The sequence below is a fragment of the Saimiri boliviensis genome, chromosome 6, assembly GCF_048565385.1.
Source record: "Saimiri boliviensis isolate mSaiBol1 chromosome 6, mSaiBol1.pri, whole genome shotgun sequence".
Taxonomy (NCBI): Eukaryota; Metazoa; Chordata; class Mammalia; order Primates; family Cebidae; genus Saimiri; species Saimiri boliviensis.
The window spans coordinates 95754632-95773460 of record NC_133454.1 but is presented as its reverse complement, the minus strand read 5'-3'; the positions used below and the strand labels follow the sequence as shown (position 1 = coordinate 95773460).

At 38.8% G+C, this 18829-nt stretch overlaps 1 protein-coding gene across 11 annotated transcripts in view; it reads left to right on the top strand.

The window, feature by feature from the left end:
- CCDC34 (coiled-coil domain containing 34) overlaps positions 1–18829 on the top strand; it is a 308339-nt gene that overhangs the window by 40386 nt on the left and 249124 nt on the right. The window lies entirely within an intron of this gene.

Sequence of the window (18829 nt, the reverse complement as noted above, 5' to 3'; positions counted from 1 at the left end):
GCCTAAGAGCAAATTTTTCAGAAAGGGCAGTGGTATCTTGAATTACCTTATAAAATTGAGAAGGGAAAATACTCAAATCTGTCATTTGGGAGACAACTACGCCTTATGAGCAGAAGTCAGAAGGAACACTACCCTTTTCTTTGCTAGAAACAACAGAATCTCTTCTCCCTTTTCTCCTTCCTGTGCTCTTAGCTGATAGAATGAGCATATGACCTTGGAAAAAGAAAGAACTTCTCTCTTCCTCCTTGTTTCATGTCCCTGGGAACCACCTGAGGGGCAGCGGTAGATGCAAACTATCATTGTTTCTCTGGTGGTGGCAGCACAGGGTGGCGTGGGAGTGGAATGTGTTCTTAATTGGAAAAATTTACCAAAACAACCATCCAGTACATACCAGTCTGCAACTCCCAGTCCCTGGGCCAAGAGTTTTCTTCCTTTGGTATAGGCTGAGATGCAAAGTGCTTACATAGGTAAATCTAAAAGGTAAGTCTTGAAAGCTATCTCTCAATAAAATAGAGGAATTGTTAACCAGTTTATTGGTCCAGTGAAAATGTTAGACTGATCTCAAAGGGCTCTTTCTATTCTAAAAATTCTATTCTTTTGTGTGGTTCATTTTTTGTATTTTTAGTATGTGAGCATTGGTCACTGCTTATCTCTAGTAAAGGCGGTGAGGACAATGTCATTCTTACCTTAGAAGAGTGGGTGTTTCATAAACAACTGACTTTGAGAAGCCTTTCTATGAACCAAGCCCAGCTTCTGTGGGGAGGCAGCCTGGCTCAGGAGAGCTGTAGGGACTCACCTGAGATGGAAAACATGGTCTAGGCTGGATGCGGTGGCTCACGTCAGTACTCCCAGCACTTTGGGAGGCTGAGGTAAGTGGTTCACCTGAGGTCAGAAGTTTGAGACCAGCCTGACCAACATGATGAAACCCTATCTCTACTAAAAATACAAAAGTTCCATGCATGGTGGCAGGTTCCTGTAATTCCAGCTACTCAGGAGGCTGAGGCAGGAGTATTACTTGAACCTGGGAGCTAGAGGTTGCAGTGAGCTGAGATTGTGCCACTGCACTCCAGCCTGGGCAAGAAGAGTGAAACCCCTCTAAAAAAAACCAAAAACAAACAAAACAAAAAACAAATAAAAACCATGGTCTACTACTTATGCTGTGGGAACTTAGACCTAAGTCTCTTAACCTCTCTAAGGCTCAGTTTACTCTTCTAAAAAATGTGCTTAATTATACTTGTTTCATAAGGTGATTGCACAGATTAACAAACCATGTAAAGTACCTCATACAATATTTGACCTAATAAAATATTTGAGGCTTAATAAATCATTTTGCATACTTGTTAATAACCACAGAAGCAGATGCCTCCTGACAGATTATATGATGCGACACATTTTTCAGTATGTCATGCTTTATGGGATTTAGAAGCTTTAATGTAATCAGTTTCTTTGTTAGGATTTTGCAGAGATCCTCCATATGAATTCCATGAGGGAAATACAGACATATTTTGGTTTTCTCTGGATAGACTGGTTTGCCTAATTAAATTTGATGCTTTGTTAATATGTTTCTTGGAAACTAAATTGTAAATTATGGAGAATTGTCTTCTGCATTTCATTAAAATCAAATATAAAAATTAATTTTAAAACAGTTAAAAACTTAGTATGTTATATTGGATCCTCTGAGAAACAGTAAGAAAGGATAAATGATGCAAGAGATTATTTGGGTAATAGTCTGTGAGGGAAAATGGGGAGGGAGTCAGAGGAGGCCTAGAGAGCCTTCAGGCCATCTCTCTCACCCCTGTGGAGGAGAGAGGGAAAGAAGAAAAGTTGGGTAGGAAGAAGAGTCTTAGATAGCAGTGCAGCTCTAAAAAAAAAGTTCAGGAGGGCTGATGTAAGAATCCTTCAACCAAAATTGTCCATCAGAGGAGTCCACTTCTTGCAGTTATGAGCCTTAGAATCCCTGCTGTATTCAGTCATTGTCTGGGAGTGCACACAGGAGGGAGGGATAGCCTCAGCTGGAACACAGTGATAGATTCAGAGCTTGGCCTCTGGGGCCTTTGGGCAATGATGCTTCTGACAGTGGATCTGAAAGGCCCATTTCCGTGGCTGCCACACTTAAATACACTTCTAATAGCCTATGTCTTATCTCTTATATCAGGCGTCCCCAAACTACACCCCGCGGGCCGCATGTGGCCCCCTGAGTCCATTTATCCGGCCCCCCGCTGCACTTCAGGAAGGGGCACCTCTTTCATTGGTGGTCAGTGAGAGGAGCACAGTATGTGGCACCCCTCCAGTGGTCTGAGGGACAGTGAACTGGCCCCCTGTGTAGAAAGTTTGGGGACGCCTCTCTTATATAGTGAATATTTTCCTCAAGTGTTGTTGTCACAAAATTATTGAAAAGGAACATGTAATGCTGCAATGAGATATATTTGACAGTATTTTAAAAGCACGTTCAATTGCAGTCTGGAGCTAGGGTACAGATTGGGCCCCACTCCTGTTCTCCCAGCTGTCAGTGGCATACTGGGTAAGGTCAGAGTGTGAATGGTCTGCCCTGGGACCAGGCAATAAGGGGGTAATTGATCTGTAGAGAATTTAAAAACAATAAAACCAACTAAAATGTAGTGTGCTTTTTTATGATCACCATGAGCTGGCAACTTAAGGGATGTCAGTGATAAATATTCCATCCCACCAGGGCAGACTGCCACCCACCTACCCTCTACCACCACCACCACCTTTGTATGCCACCACCAGGCTGCTTTTGCCTTTTTTGCATTTCCAGGCATGTAAGTGGATCAAAACATTCAAATTTTCTGTAAAGATTCCTGAAATGAATATGTTTCAGAGAATCTTTGGGAATGCTAGATGTCAGAGGGCCTTCATGTACGGTGCTACGTGGCTTCTAAAGGGGAAGAAATTACTTTCTTAAAGGGTGGTCAGGGAAGCCCCCAGGAGCCAGCACTGGATGCTGGAAGATGGTGGATTTTGACTTGGTAGAGAGGAATACAGCTCGCAGGCTGGAGGGTGAGTGTCCAAGGGCTCAATGGGCAAGGAAGTACAGGATGTATTTGGGAAACTATGAATAGACAAAAATAACCAGCTTCACATGGGATATAAGTGAGAAATAAGACAGAAAAGTACATTAAAACTAGAATTTTAAGGTTTTTAAGTGCCTAAGGAGTTAGGTAGCTAAATATGATTGAGGATTTTTAAGTAGGGAAGAGACCCAATGAAAGCTCTATTTTAGAAAAATTAATCTGGCATGGGTGTGCAGCATGAAACTAGTTGGAGGTGAACTCACAGGGGCCTAGGACAGTCATCTTAAATATCAGGATACAAGGGCCTGTACTAGGGTAGAGGAGGTGGGTTTGGAAACTAATCCAAGAGATAGGAAAGAAGCATTAATATCTCAAGTTCAATGCATATGAGACTGAAATTATTGTCTTCTCTCCCAAATCCTGCTTTTCTGTCATCTTCTCATCTGTTCCACAGATATGTATTGAGGGTCCACCATGAGCCAGAGGCCGTATGAGGTCCTGATAACTGGTTTGTTGGTTCAACTCTGCCAAGTGTCCCTTGCTAGAAGCCTGGGATTTCATCCATCCTTGATGCCTCTCCCACATTCTCACCTGCATCTAGTCAGTAACTGATTTCTAATGATTTTATATCCTTAAGTGAGTCATTCCCTCCACATTAAAATCATCTGGGCAAAATTCCAAAGGCCAGGCCACACCCAGATCAATTAAATTACAAGCTTTTTTGAAGACCTCCCAAATAATGTGCAGACAAGTTTGGAAACCACTGCCTTAAATGTTTTTCAAGTCTGACTTTCTCTCCATTCCTGCTACCAAGGCCCTAGTCATTTCTCGCTTGGATTACTCACCTGCTTTCTGTTTGTTATGATGCTTCTAATCTTATCCCCCTGGTAGTTATCCTCTCTACAGCAACCTGGTGACCTCCCAGAAATGCAAATCTGACTATGTCACTGCTGTGCTTCCATCTCTTCCAATGCTCCCACACATACAGCATCGCTTCTCAAGCCTTTCTATTTTCTTTCCTGCCTCCATTGCATTCACCAGCATTAACATATTTCCTATGTCCTTCAGTGACTATTCTACATGGTGATTTTCAACCTATTTAGGCATATTGCCCCTGGAGGAACAGTGTAAGAATACTGGAGAAGGACTTAGTCTGTGTAACTGCAAAATTACTTTCTCTCCACCAGCTCTTTTTCTCTCTGTCCCTTTCTCCTCATTCTGATATTGTTCTTGCCTACTAAGGGCCCAACCTTTAAAATGGAATACAGAACCACCTTTTGATCTAGCCCTGTCTCCCTAATCTCATATTATACTAATCTCTACCTTGTTACTTTTACTTCATGTACTCCAAACTTCTGAAAGTTTCTAGTCTAACCCATATATTGTTCCCATCCTTTAGAACTTTGCTTATTTCTTTTCTTTATGGAATGCCTCACCTTTTACTTTCTCCTTCAATGCTGTCACTTAAACCAGATTGAAATTTTGAAAGTAACTCTCAAATAACTCTCAACTCAGCAGTTACCTCTATAAAGCCTTGGACTCCCTACTCCAGCTGGGTTGAGGACCCTTTTTTATCAAGGTCTCTTTGTACTTTTCTCATTAATCTTGCTATGTTGTACTATAATTAGCTGTTGTAATGGGTCTAGATTTGTTTTTCTGTAAGTTCTCCAGATTTAAACATTTCATAATACTTTGATTTTATTTACTCTGAGATTTTGAATCTAAGTAATTCAGAGAAGGGCATTATGATTCACAGAAGCTGGAATCATAAAACATCAATACTGGAAAGAAATTTTAAAAGTAATTTTGTTCAATCACCACAGTTGATTTTTGAAATAATTAATGAATTTGAGGATAGTGCTATCTATCCAAATGGAAATATAACAGCATATTTTAGAAAATGAAATTATAGTACATGTTGGAGAAATTAATAGAAAATGTATGTGAAGCTTCCAAAGGAGACAGTATAGGAAGAAGAGAGCAAAACAGAAGACTGATCATTAGACAACATCTGCCTTCAGGAGACATGAAGAGATTAAGACGTGACAGTTAAGAAGACAGAAGATTTGAAAAAGGGAATCAGTATAGTGTCACAAAAAAAAATAAGAGAAAAAAGTATTTTATGAAGTGGGGAGTGCCTATGAAGCCAGCACTCCAGGGGAGGCTCAGAAAGCACGTGGTCTTGCAAAGTGACTCTCTGCTGTGACTCATGCTCTGGGAGGGAGCATCCACTGAGGGATAATCTGAACCTCTAAGGAATCAGACTGGAAAAGTTATGGAGACCCCAAGACCTCCGCCATAGCCTAAACCGAAGTAGTTCTTGGCATTTTTTTGGGGACTCAGGACCTTTTGATAATCTGATGAACTCCGATGACTCTATCCTCAGAAAAATACATATCAGAACACATACACATACTATTTTTACATGCAATTTCTCATGGCTTACTCTACTACCACCCCCACATATCCTCGAACCTCTCCACATTAGCACTTACAGTTCCACTGTCAGATACCAAAACTTGCTGAGGTCACGAGGACAGGTGATAGTCTAAATACACAGAGGCCTTAGAAGAAATCATCCATCTTGCGTTATCCTAAGGAGCAATAGGCTGAGTAGAGGTATTTCTTGGTGCCTCCAAGACTGCCCAGCTTGCCAGTTAAACATTTTCTGGATTCTTGGCTACTGACTAAACAAGTCACTGACTTAAGTACTGCTGGCCACTGTGCTTCTCCAAGCCCTGGTTTCTGAAAAGGCGTCCTTCAGAATTTTAACCAGCAACACAACTTACCTCATTTCCGCCTGTCTGGCTTTTGACTTTCACTTCTTTTAAATGGCTCACTCTCATTTCTTCCTTTTTCAAATTAAAGAATTTAGGAAAGCAATGAAAACAGTTTTAGCTTGCACAAATAGAAAAAAAAGATTGTTTAAATTTTTATAGGAAAAAGTAGTATAGTTAATTTTGTCAATCTCAGCCCTAGAAAAGAGCAGCGATGTGGAAAATTCAAACACCGGGCAATAAAATGCTACATTTGATTGTGATTTATATTATGAAGATAGTTTTGTACCTATTTTTCTGATTTTAATTTCTTTGGATGAGCATAGAAATGTTTCTGCAATGGCCATATGGACGTGGACATGTCGGGAACTTTACTAAGATCAAAGTGTGTTAGATTGATCCATACATGTCATTAGCAACTGAGACTTGAAATGTCTTCAAGAGAGAATTTTAGAGTTCTGTGAATACTGGAGGGTTCTTAACGTGGAATATGAACTTTGAGTGAAAAAGTAAAAGCAAATTTGAAAGAATATTTGTCTAGAAATAATTATTGTGGTCAAGTATATATTTGAGATTTTTTGTTTTTAATTTTTTTTTATTATTTTTATTTTGGTGCCATGACTTGGATATGAATGTTTTTAATTTTTAAATTTATTTTAGAGACAGAGTCTTGCTCTGTTGCCTAGGCTGGCACAATCATAGCTCACTGTAACCTCAGGCTCCTGGGCTCAAGCTATCCTCCTGCCTCAGCCTCCTGAGTAACTGGGATTATAGGCATGTACCACCATGCTCAGATGAGTTTTGCATTTTAAAAATAGAAACAGGCTCTCACTATGTTGTCCAGGCTGTTCTCAAACTCCTGGCCTCAACCAGTTCTCCTGCCTCAGCCTCCCAAAGTGCTGGGATTATTGGCATGACCTACCATGTCTGGCTGTATATTTCAGTTTTAAAGGAATATAGGTCTCGGTAAAAATCCTGCCCCACTGCACAAGGAAATTTTTTAGGGTGGTAAGCTAGTCTGTATAGTGCTGTGGTATTGGATTGGCTTACTCTGCATTTTCCAAAACCCATAGAATTGTATAACACAAGAGTGACTTTTACTGTATGCAGATTAAAAAAACCCAAAAACCCCAAGATGTTAGGAAAATGTAGGATGGAATGCAGACTGTAACAAAGGAATCTAACTCTATTACAAATATAGCTTCTCTGAAGGGGCTGGGGAAAGGAAGAAGTTGACCTAAATAACTGGAAAAACCACATTTTGTCTAGATACTATTGTAAGGATCTAAAAGAAAAGACTAAGGAAGTGTAACAGATTAAAGGAGACTTAGGAAGGCAACTAAATGCAATGTAGTATCCTGGATTGGAGCCTGAAATAGAATAAGGCCATTAGTGGAAAAAGTGGAGAAATCCAAATAAAGTTTGTAGTTAATAGTATTGTGCCAATGAAAATGTATTAGTTTTGATAAATGTATCATAGTTATATAAATGTTTATAAATGGTTATATGTTAATGCACCATAGTTATAGCTAAGAGTCAGATGAAAGAAGAGGATATGGAAACTCTCAATAGTATGTTTTCAACTCCTGGAAATCCAAAATTATTTTAATATGAAAGTTTAAAAATGCTGCCCTGCAAATTTTACAAATTCAAAGGGTTTTTATTATTTACTTATTGTTTAAAATGCTAGATAGCTTGTTATTCTTCTAGTTTAACATGATAACTTGTCATTTGGTAGGACAGCAGTTAAGCATAGTTATAAATACCTAGAATTTATTTAAAGTAAGAGCTTCACTCCACTTATTTATAGGTTTTAAAACAGAACTAAAGTCCAACTGAATAATAATCATGGCTAAGTTAGGTTAGGTTATAAATGTGCATGGATGGCTACATTTCATTCAACATAAAGTTTTTGCTGAGCAGAGAACTAGTGTTTAAAATATTTCCAACAGAACATTATCCACAGAGAAAAAAACATTATTTCAGATTAAGTACATGAAAGGGAACTGTAATTTCATGGTGGTGTTGAGGGGAGAAAGTAGCTTATTTTTAATATCATGCTGTCATCTAAAAAAAGTGCATGTGTGTGTATAGCTATATATATAAAAGTAAAACACATTGTTAATCCATCTTTAAGAACTTGAAAACACAAATAATACAATAAGCTTATAGACAATTACAAATATTCTGACTTAAATTGGTATTGACTATGCCAGAGTTTGCAAATTGGTAGCCCATGGGTTGGTTGCACTTAATCCTATATTTTCAGTGACTGACATGATTAATTTTTTTAAATTAATTGGCAATCTTTAAAATAGGAAGTTTTTACATAAAAATCTGAGTTTCCATTCTTTCTTAAACAATCAGATCTGACAACACCAAGCACACATTCTGATATAGCAGAACTTGGTGAGGCTGGGTAGTAGATACCTCTATTAGAAGGTATACCTTTTCTAGTTTGCCATAGTTCTTTGTTGTTTTTGTTTATACATTTCTTTTAAATTAAGGTGAAATTCACATAACAGAAATTTGACCTTCTCAAATTGAACAATTCAGTGGCATTTAGTACATTCACAAAGCTGTGCAACCACCACCTCTATCCAGTTCCAAACTTTTCATCACTCCAGAATAAAAGTGCATTCCAATTAAACAGTTACTCCCCATTCTTCACTTCTTCCAGCTCTCCTGACACCCATCAATCTGCTTTCTGTTTTCTTTGTGGCTTCTTCAATTAGCATCGTGTTTTCCGGGTTCATCCATGTTGTCGCATGTGTCAGTACTTCATTCCTTTTTATGACCAAATAACACTTTCTCCATATGAATATACCACATTTTGTTTAACCATTTATAGGTTAATGGACATTTGAATATTTCTACCTTTTAACTATTATGAATAGTGCTACCATTGAATTCTTGTGTACAAGGTTCTGTTGGAGTGACTATCATATTTTTGATATTTTTGATTCATGTTGTGGTATTTCAGCTACAGTTCTTAACACTGTCTACTTCCCCTGACCCTCGCCTGATCTACCTGGCTGCCATATTATCCTGCCCCCATAAGATGTGCATTTACATTTTCTGGCCTTTGTAATGGGCATGAGCATATCTGTTTCCCTTCAATTTCTGTACTTTTTTTTTTTTCAGTACAAAACTTGAACTAATTAATAAAATATTTCTTATTTTTTTCTTAAAAATATACCTCTATACTAGATGTCTTTGTTTTTTTTTCTCCCATAGTTGTGGGTATTCTCTGATACATATTGACTGTGGATGAGGGTTGTTTTTATTTTCTTCTATTTTTAACATTAAAAAATTGGACAGTTTGAGAAGATCTAAACTGGAGATAGAGCTTTGCCCCATTTATACTAAACAGTGACTTTATATATGGATCTGGGTTTAATTATAGTTGGCATCTCTGAACTCTGAGGCAAAATATGCATTGCTGAAATGTCATGTGTTTTTGGCAGTCCAAGAGTATAATCACTCCAATGTATAATCACTCCTTTGGCTTTTTAAAACGCAGCCTCAAGGTCTGTCTTACCTCCCTCTTTCTGTCTATGCACTCCTGCAAAGGCCTGTTTTTCACTTCAGTTCCTATCAGTGCCTCCTCTGATTTCTCTTTATTTGCCATTCTGTCATTTAATATGACTTAATTTCTCTATGGTTATATTTTGCCTCTCTAACTAGATTATGAATCCTAACTAAGCAGGATCTAGTTTTGTGTTTATTTATTTATTTTTGAGATGGAGTTTCGCTCTTGCTACCCAGGCTGGAGTGCAATGGCACGATCTCGGCTCACTGCAACCTCCGCCTCCTGGGTTCAGGCAATTCTCCTGCCTCAGCCTCCTGAGCAGCTGGGACTACAGGCAAGTGCCACCGTGCCCAGCTAATATTTTGTATTTTTAGTAGAGACGGGGTTTCACGATGTTGACCAGGATGGTCTCGATCTCTTGACCTCGTGATCCACCCGCCTCGGCCTCCCAAAGTGCTGGGATTACAGGCGTGAGCCACCGGGTCCGGTGTTTTATGTTTATTATTTAAATGTTACAATACAGAACAAATGTGATAGGTATGCAATAAATATTTGAATTAGTGACTCCCCAAACCAGAAAAATGACACTTTGCAGTTTACCTAACTTCTCGATATCATGTTGAACAAGTTTAAAAGTGTTCAATTCCACTCTTTAGTGTGATGCTTATAATCAGGATTAATAGCATGTTGAAAAAATAAGTTTTGTGTTATCGTTATGGCAGCTAAATCCCTTTTCAATTTTAATTAATGTATTGGTGTGATTTGGTGATTCTAAAGATGTGTATTTTGAACCACCTGTGTCAGAATTGCCTGTAGTGTTGGTTAAAAATGTAGATCCTGAAACCAAACCTTGAATTTACATATTAGTACAGTCTGATGGTTGAGCCCAAGAATCTGCATTTTTTAAAAAAGCTCTTCTGGAGTCTTATGTACTCTAAATTTTGAGAACCACTCGGCTTGTTTGAGAAATGAATACCATTGTTTGGCCTAGTTCAGGTAGATTGGAATTTTAATGTAAGTTGGTGTGGGGGGAAATAAACAATGAAATTGTATGTTTAATGTATGATAATTTCAACTTGATATTTGAGAAGTAATTTTTTTTGGCATGAGTCAACAAGTAAATGTTACTGATCTTGTAGGTTTAAAATTTAACAAATATAGTCTAAAAATTTAAGAAGTCCTAATTAACCTAAGCATTATTGAGGTTAAATGGAATAAAATCATTGAAAAACACTGTATATGATTAACACATAAGTTACTCCCACATAATTAGATAAAGAAATGTTACCTTTTCTTCCAAAAGCTGAAGGTGTAGTTGAAAACAATTACTACATAACACCTTCCAAGTTATAGTTAATATTCACTATGATTTAAAAAAAAATCCCATACCATTTATTGATATTAGGAAGAAGTTTTGAACAGGGTTGAACAGGCTTTTAAAGGCACTGCATTCAGATAATGCACAGTTTTGTGTCATAGGAATTAAATAAACCATTAATAAGTAATCCAACATAACATAACATAACATAACATAACATAACATAACATAATCACAAAACATACACTGGGGTCTGTGAGGGGGGAAATAGAGGAGGGACAGCGGGGGGTGGGGAGTTGGGGAGAAATAGCATGGTGAGAAATGCCAGATATAGGTGAAGGGGAGGAAGGCAGCAAATCACACTGCCTTGTGTGTACCTATGCAACAATCTTGCATGTTCTTCACATTTTAGGTTTGATGTACCCCAAAACCTAAAATGCAATTAAAAAAACATAATCACAAAACAAAAGTGACACAACACATTGCTTGCTAGTAGCAAGTAATTTTAATGTAACAAGTTTGTTATACTTTGGATAGTGTAAGGGAATGTGTTGCAGGCAATCAACTAGGACTTTTTGTTAGAAAAATCAGTAGATTTTTAGCAATATTTTTCATCCACTTGTAAATGCTTTCCTCCCTCTTGACCTTTTGACATTTTTCACTTCTTAAATATATCACTTTATGTAAGTCTTCATTAGGTAGCATTGGTGTTTTTCCTTTACTCTGCAAAGATGTTTACATATATTTTTCTTGTGGGATTATATTTAATTCTTATCCATATATTAATAATTCACCATGTGATTTAGATTGAGGTTGTGCTTCTTCCCACCTAAAGCTAATAGAATGGAGCTATCATTTTTACAGAATTAAATATGATTTGCCACACCATCTCATTTAACCCTTAACAGAATCGGCTCATATGTAAAGGAGAGGAAACAGAGAGCAGTAGCTTACTTAGGATTATCCAAAATCTGTTTATCCTTATTCATGCATTGTGTGGCCCTATTAATAGCCACTAGAAGGGTTTTCCACTCCATATGGAATTTTCTCCCTCACTTATTGGAAGATGTAAGCCTTAAAGATTGCAGACTAAAAAAGGAAAAGCTCCACTTGGGTTGTTAATCTGGCAAATAAAGCCCCAGTTCCTGATGGAACTGAAAGCAGAAGGGGCTGAAGACAAGTTCAAGGTAGAGAATCTGGGCTGCTTTTTTTTTGGTTCTTTGAGTCAAACAGTGTAACTTCATTGTTTTGTTTCAGTTTCCAATTTCAAGAACTCAAGATACACCCAAGATCAAATTTAAATGCAAAACGCATTCCAAAATTGAATAAATAATGTTTGGATTATCTGGGTCACTGGTCATCAGGAGTTGATGATGCCACATATAATCAGCAATCCTTGATGAAAGACTTGATGTTTCATTCCTTGCAGGAGTTTAGAGTTCTGCCAGTTTTGACAACACTATTTTTGAAGAATGCCCCGTTCAGTACTCTGGATTTTCGAATGCCATTTGAAATTCTTAGCCATTAAGGAAAAGGAAAATGAAGTCAAATTTCAGGAAAAAAAATGACTCCAACTGGGAATAACCACTTGAGCCAGGCTGGACATCATAAAACATTAACTATGACTGTTGAAATAACAAGTTGGCAATCATACACCAGAGTTTCATCAAAAATGAAGCAGTTGGCCCCCACTTTATCCTTTTCTCTTACTTACAACTTTTATAATGCACTTGTCAGGCCAGTCATTAAATTCACATTTGTATGCTGACCATGAAGACTGTTTTGGCTTCCAAGTTGGTCAAGTTGAACTGCTTTGAAGCTAGTAATCTGCTGAATTAGCTGACTTCTTTCATGGTATTCCAGAACAAACAGATCACCTCAAAAAAAAAATCCCCACTTTTGTTATTTCAGGTGGTTTGAGTCTGTTATTCTTACATAAAGATGTTAAGGTTCTCCCAAAAGAGGTTCAAAGAGAATTTAGAAATAAATTGTTAAACAGATTAAAAGAACTTTAATATAATGATCATGTCACTAGGTGAAAGATGAGGTTAAAATTGGTCATCACTTTACTGTATAGACAATTGTTTAAAATAAAAAATGCATAGAAAGTTTCAAGGTAGCCCCAAATTTCAGAAAGGTCATCATTAAGACAAAAATCAAACTAATAATAATATTTATTGAGTACTTACTCTAACAACCTGGGGTTTAGGCACTGTTATTTTCTCCACTTTACAGATGAGGAAACTGAGGCACAGAGATTAAGACCATATGTTCAAGGTAAAATTGAAAAATTATCAGACTGAGGAGGCAGTGTGGCACAATAAGAAGCATGGGTTTCAAAGGCATGCAGAAAGGGGTTCAAATTCCATCTGTGATTTTTATTAGCTGAGTAACTGTGCACGTGTGTTAGCCTCTGAACTTCAACATCCTCATCTGTAAAGTGGGATTATTATACCTTCTTTAAAGGGTGGTTTTGAAGATTAATTTAAATAATAATAAATAGTAATAGCACTGGACATTTATTATTTTTTATGTACTACAGATTGTTCTAAGCACTTAATGGTAACTTTTACAGCAACCCTATTATGTAGGTACTTTTATCTTTGTCTTTACAAATAAGGCAACACAGAGGAGCTAAACTGATAATAAACAGCAGAACTGGGTTTTGAAATATCTAGCATAACAGTTGACAAATAATAAGCATTTGATAAAAATAATTCTATTTTTGGTAGCTAGAGAAAGGGAAATATTTGTAACATATCAGAATAACAGCAAATCTTCCTTTTTCTCATGACGGCTTTACTAATATATCTTGGAGAAGGACAGGTTCATGGTTTCTATTTAGAGTGATCTAAACCTATGCATTAGGATGAAATCAGAAATGAATAAATAACTTTTAACAAATTCAATTTCAACTCTGTTACATATGATACATTAAAACAACAGTTGCTACTTTTTCATCAATGGGGCCAGTTGAATGGATATATATAAGCAAAGTATGAAGAATAATTGACAATCATATCTGGATATGTATACCCATATTTGTGTATAACTAGGTTTTGTTGTCTCCTAAATGAACTTAGTCAGTGAGAATCCTAAAATTATGTTTTGGGAGTGTTTTTCCTTTGCACATTTTGCTGTCTTTTTTTTTTTTTTTTGAGGCGGAGTTTCGCTCTTGTTACACAGGCTGGAGTGCAATGGCGCGATCTCAGCTCACCGCAACCTCTGCCTCCTGGGTCCAGGCAATTCTCCTGCCTCAGCCTCCTGAGTAGCTGGGATTACAGGCACACGCCACCATGCCCAGCTAATTTTTTTTGTATCTTTAGTAGAGACAGGGTTTCACCATGTTGACCAGGATGATCTCGATCTCTTGACCTTGTGATCCACCTGCCTTGGCCTCCCAAAGTGCTGGGATTACAGGCTTGAGCCACCGCGCCTGGCTGCTGTCTTTTTAAACTATGAATGGTTGCCATTTGAGTTCACTTTTAAAATACTGTCAATCCTCCAAGCTCCATTTTCGCTTTTTTTCTCCTTTAGCCCCGACCCTATCCATGGCCCCAACACACGCGCGTGCATGCGCGCGCGCACACACACACACACACACACACACACACACACACAGAGAGCTATACAAAAGTAGGCTTTTTAAAACTCCATCATTAAGCACACAAGAAAAGCCAAGGAATGTTTCGAACTTGTATGTTGGAGCCAAAAGATTTATCACATTCTAAAAAAGAATCTTTGGCATTAAGGGCAGAACCAATTGTAAAGTGTAATTACTGCACAAACACGCAGTATGTGTGAAGCTATGATCATTTCTTTAATCACTCATACCAGAGAAAATCTAGACAATGTGTTTGTTGTTTGAATTCCCATGCACACTCCTCCCATGTCCTGCTAAAACATTGCTTTGCTTATACATATATTCATATAAAGTGCAAGCAAACACCCAAGCTTAACTTCTTAGAAAATATGGTTTGAATTCTTGGAATAGATTCAGAGTCTGGGCTCCTCATATACATAAAAACGGTGGCTCACATAGCTTTATGGCTCCAATTCAATAGCCAAAGGGTCTCATGCAAATGAATGGATGACTTTCACTCCCAAGTAATGGTGCTGCTTAGGGAAGCTATGTGGTAAACCCACTTTTAGGAAGGAAATCTTCTGTTTTTCACATTTGTGAAACCAATTTCCCAGCAGTATCCTAAAGTGTCTTGGGTTTCTTTCTGCACACAAGGATTTCTGTAACCTTCATAAACTTTTTTTCTTCATTCTTCATAACACAATTACAATGAATATTAATTATTATAACTAATAGATTATGATAATATTAGTGTGTGGGGGAGGGCTTGCTATGTTCTAAGCACCTTGCTAAGCCCTTTACATGTATATAATTCATTCAACACCACCACTTGATAGATGCTATTATTATATTCATTTTCTTGATTATTTTATTCGTTCTGTCAATTTGTTAAAACACCATTCCCTAACTCTTCAGTTTTTAAGTAATTTTTTTTTCTTGAGAGCCAATTGAATTATTATGCTTCACAGATTAATTTATTCTTAATTCTCAAAACCTAAATGCATTAAAAATAAAAAAAAAATTTAAAAATGAAAAATAAAAAAGAAATTATTGGCAAAAAAACAAAAACAAAAACAAAAACAAAAAACAATTAGCTGGATGTGGTGGTGTCTGCCTGTAATCCCAGCTACGTGGGAGGCTGAGGCACGAGAATCACTTGAAACCAGGAGGCAGAGGTTGCAGTGAGCGGAGAAAAAAAAAATTTCTTCTTAGTTTTCCTAAAATGTATTTTCGTTTATTCAGTATGTGGTTTTAGGAGGAAATGTATGGAAGGGATGCAAGACATCAAGGAAAACTGGCTGGATGAGCTAATGCATGAATTGGAATTTAAAGGACAAGATGAGCTAACCAGATGAGCAAATGAGAAAAAAACAAGAGCAAGTGAGAGCAAGAACATGTGCAAAGGCATAAGGCATAAAACCACTTTGTATGTTTAGATAACTATAAACTCACTATATATATTATTGGCAATCATGTTTGAAGTGAAAGGGAAAGAAAAGAAGGTAGGCATCTAGTTGTGAAGGGCCACAGAAGCAATACTAAGATGCTGAGACTCTATTCCATAAGCAATTAACTTGTGTAGGGCTTTAAAGAGGCAAGACAGGCTTACGTTTTAAAAAACCCACTTCAGTGGCTATGGTGTTAGTCTAAGCAAAATATATTAAAGTTCTGAACTTAGACTTGGGTCGTATAAAATGAAAGGTAACGGAAGATTTGAGAGCTATTTAGGAATCAAAATAAGCAAGACGTGCTTAATGCGGCACAGGGTAAGGGGCGCGGAGGAGGTGGCAAAGCAAAAGAAAAGAACCTAGTATGACTGAGGTTTGAGATTTGGGAGCGGTACTAGTTAGGCCTAGACTTGCTGCTTATAGCACTCCCTCTTTCTCCAAAATAGCAGAAGCTCACACATGGAGATTTACTTCTCTCTCATAAAGTAGTTCAGAGATTGATGGTTCAGGTTACTAGGGCTCCAGGGAGTCAGTAAGGACCTATCCTGTTTTCATGCCTTATCTTCATAGTATATGGCTTCCAACACCAGTCAGTTCTTGTCCCAAGACCAATGCTGAAGCTCCAGTCATCATTATGTCCACATTGAAGGACAGAAGATGGAGGGAAGACAAGCACAGAGAGGGGCCGCTCCCAGCCAAACCAGCCCTCTTCTGTTCTTCCTGGAAGTCTTGTACAACACTGCCATGTCATCGGCCATAACATAGTCATAGGGCTCCATTTAAATGCAAAGAAGACTGGGAAATGAGTAATTTTGAGCAGTATTATGCCAGATAAAATCTGCAGATTTTGGCCAGATGCAGTGGCTCACACCTGTAATCCCAGCAACTCTGGGAGACTAAGGTGGGTGAATTACCTGAATCTAGGAGTTCAAGACCAGTCTGGGCAACATGGCAAGACCTCATCTCTACAAAAAATTATCCAGATGTGGTGTGTGTACCTGAAGTCTCAGCTACTTGTGAGGGTAAAGTGGGAGTATCACCTGAGCCCAGGAGGTCAAGGTTGCAGTGAGTCAAGATCATGCCACTGCACTCCAGGCTGCGCAACACAGCAAGACCATGTCTCCATAAAACAAAACAAAACAATCCTAGGGATTTTAACTGAGGAAGGAAAAAAATGGCTTTGAAGATGGCAACTAGTAGTTTATGGCTTGTGAGATTTGGTAAAAGATGATGCTACAAAGAGAAAATCAGGGAAAACCTTTTGCAAAGCATTGAAAAGAAATGAGCAGAGAAAGAGGATCCAATGAGAAGAAATGACTGAGGGGTGGGACAGAAGTAGAATTAGAAAGATGCAAAAGAAGCTAAAGAGGAAAGAATTTCATACTGGAGAGAATGATCCAAAGTAACAGATATTACAGATTAGTCTAGAAAGATAAGAGTGTTTATTGGAGTTGGTATGTGGGATAATCATTATTGGTTTTCTAAAGACCAGTTTTATTGGAGATGTGGAGACATATAGATGACAATGAGTTAAAAGGTGAACTCAAGATTAGAAAATCAAGATGGCTGTAGTCAATTCTTTTTTTTAAATCTTGGCTAGGGGGTAGTGGGAGAGAATGCTACAGGTAAAAGAGGGGATTCAGGGTTAAGCAAGGTTTTTTTAAGGATGGTTGATACTTGAATGTGTTACCAGCTCATGAGAAGGAGTCCCTAGAAAGGAAGGGCCTAAATATACAAACAGGAATCTTTATTCTGTCATGATGACAGGATAGACATTATAAAGTTAAAACAGCTAAAATTCAGTAGTAACACTTTAAAAGGAAAATGCTGAACTGCCATAAAAAGAAGGAATCTACAGATACTTAAAACAATTTGAAGGAGTAAACCCTGGGAGATAAATCAACAAAGTTGGTTTTGTTTGGAGGGTTTCTGAACCCTGAAGATACTGAGCTTCTCTTTTGATGGCTGCATGGCATGTGGGGGACAGGATGTAACACCTAGGCCCTATGTTGCATTCCCAATAGAAGCAGCATGCATAAAGCTGGGATCCCAAAGGCTAACGACTTAGTGTAATTGTGACTAGGAAATAAGCCTTGTCTTGCAGAAGATGGCATTAAGAAAACTCTTCTCTCTCAACAGTAGTGTCACTTCTCCAGCCAGAAACCTCTGTGGCCTGTGGCACCTTTGCCCAACTTTTGCTCAAGCCAGCTGGGCTTGTTCCACCTCCTCAGGCTGGCAGCCTGCACTTGGTTTGCGCTACAGGCTGGGATCCCATGCCTTCCAAGGGTAAGCCAGGTGCAGATCAGCAAGGGGTATGTGAACAAGCAAGTGTGGTGTCCAGCCACTGCATACAGTGACTGCAGTGGGGTGGGCAGGTCCTGGCACCCGCATGGGCACCAGTGCCCTATGAGCCTGTGAAACCACTCCAAGTGGGCTTCCACTGTGGGCACTGGTGAATGTGGTGGCACCCAGAAGCTTGGAGATGCCAGGAACCACAGAGCCCCAAAGAGGATGTCACAGCCCTGGCTCAGGGAGCTCCTAGGTTTGGGCTCCCCAAAATGCCACAGCTCTTCTCTCTTCATTGCCCACAACATGGCAAACTGGAGGGGTCAGTGTGGTGGAGGTGGGCATGTTTCAGCCTTGTTTGTGTTACAGCACTTGTCCTGCCATTTGGTGGGTCCTGAGTTCTTGTCATGCATCCAGGAAGAATGAGGTATGCAGACAACTGGAGAGTAAGCCAGGTGAAGAGATGCTTTATTGAGTGAAAGTACAGCTCTCAGGAGACCGGAAGTGTGTAGTTCCTTTCCACAGGCAAGTCATCCCAGTGTCTGTGCAGCCCTCAGCAGGGAGGACACCTGGAGTGGGTAGCTCCGTTCCGCAGGTAGGTCGTCCCGGTGTCTGTGCAACCCTCAGTGGAGAGGAGAGCTGGAGTGGGCAGCTCCTTTCCTCAGACAGGTCATCCTGGCATCTGTGAAGCCCTCAGCAGAGAGGAGACCTGGAGTGGGTAGCTCCTTTCCATAGGCAGGTCGTCCTGGTGTCCGTGCAACCTTCAGTGGAGAGGAGAGCTGGAGTGGGTAGTTCCTTTCCTCAGGCAGGTCATTCTGGCATCTGTGAAGCCCTCAGCAGAGAGGAGAACTGT